This window comes from Homarus americanus, unplaced genomic scaffold, assembly GCF_018991925.1.
Source record: "Homarus americanus isolate GMGI-L3 unplaced genomic scaffold, GMGI_Hamer_2.0 scaffold43205, whole genome shotgun sequence".
In the NCBI taxonomy this organism is placed as follows: Eukaryota; Metazoa; Arthropoda; class Malacostraca; order Decapoda; family Nephropidae; genus Homarus; species Homarus americanus.
The window spans coordinates 5,001-6,423 of record NW_024755731.1 but is presented as its reverse complement, the minus strand read 5'-3'; the positions used below and the strand labels follow the sequence as shown (position 1 = coordinate 6,423).

General features: G+C 54.0%; 1 non-coding gene across 1 annotated transcript; it reads left to right on the top strand.

Annotated features, from left to right (window-relative positions):
• The first annotated feature begins 544 nt into the window (after positions 1-544).
• LOC121856648 lies at positions 545-704 on the top strand. Its single transcript, XR_006087015.1, has one exon. It is a non-coding gene; the product is annotated as a 5.8S ribosomal RNA (ribosomal RNA).
• Positions 705-1,423: the final 719 nt, after the last annotated feature.

Below are 1,423 nucleotides of genomic sequence, written 5' to 3'. Positions count from 1 at the left end.
TGGCGCTCTTGGATTGTCGGCCCCGTTGCCCGCGAGGGTTTTCTGGGGTCGTCGCCTCGAGCTGACGGAAAGATGTCAAAACTTGATCATTTAGAGGAAGTAAAAGTCGTAACAAGGTTTCCGTAGGTGAACCTGCGGAAGGATCATTAACAGAGAGAAAGAGAACGGGGCGCTCTTAAAACTACTACTACTCTCCTGATTTGGGCGGTCTCGGGCTCTGCTCTGGCAACTCCAGCAGCGAAATAGGACAATCCCGGCCCCCGCACCAAAAATAGGTACCACCACGCTGTAGGTGGACCACACTCGGGCGAGAGCGCGAAGACCGGAGGAGGAGGACGGACGGGGCTTTGGACGGCTGCCCGTCCGTTCCTTACTACCGGCGAATAAGCCTCTTGACCCAAAAAGAGTGAAATTCAAGTGTCAAAAACAACAACAAGCCGTCCGGCCAAACCCAAACCACAAACTTGGGCTATGTCTGTCAAACCCTTTCATTGAGACTCGACCTGTGATGGTTAGTCGCAAAAAGACCAAATGGCAAATACACAACTCTTAACGGGGGATCACTCGGCTCGTAGGTCGATGAAGACCGCAGCAAACTGCGTGTCGGTATGTGAATCGCAAGAATACCAGATACATCGACAAGTTGAACGCATATTGCGGCGGCGGCAGCCATATGAGCTTGTCGCCACTTTCATTTAGGGTCGGAAATATACATCCATCGTTGCCGCGAAGTTCGTGCCTGCTGACTGTCTCTCGACACGCAGGGTAACCCAACCGAGCTTCCGCCTTTGGGGTTTAATCGCCGCTTTTGCGCCAGGCGTGTTCTCTAAAAACAAGCGTTTGTCACTAGCAAGTCCATGGACTTGGCGCACCCACATTCAACCACAACAAAGCGACAGTTGTCGCCCTCGCAAATAACTGGAGGCGGCGCTCTTTTGCCTGCTGTCCACAGAGACACGAATGGCCGTCGGCCGCTCATGGCTGATGCTGCACATGTTCTAAGAGGCACTCCATCCCACGAAGAGGAAACGAAACCGGGTCGGATATCTTTTAAGTAAGCCCCGCCGGAATTTCGTCTATCACCTCGAAAAGAGTGCTTGGCATGCATTGCAGTGGAACCTAAATTGATGAGTGCGCCTGGGCCCGCAGTCTACCATGTAGTGGTGCAGGCAGAGAGATGAGAATGCTTGGGTGACGCCGTGCTCTTCCTCACGCGCTCCTCCACCCTCTCCCACGGTCAGACGCGGTGTGGGCGTTCTCTTTGAGAGTTCGCCACGAGTCCACGTCTATCTCATGACTGGGAGGGAGGCAGGGGGAGTTCTCTCTAAACGCGTTAAAGACGGTGTTGCGCCTCATAACGGCGCTCGCCGGGATAGAGCACTAGTTCTGCAGCCCGAAAGGCCGCTCACGCCAATTAATACTG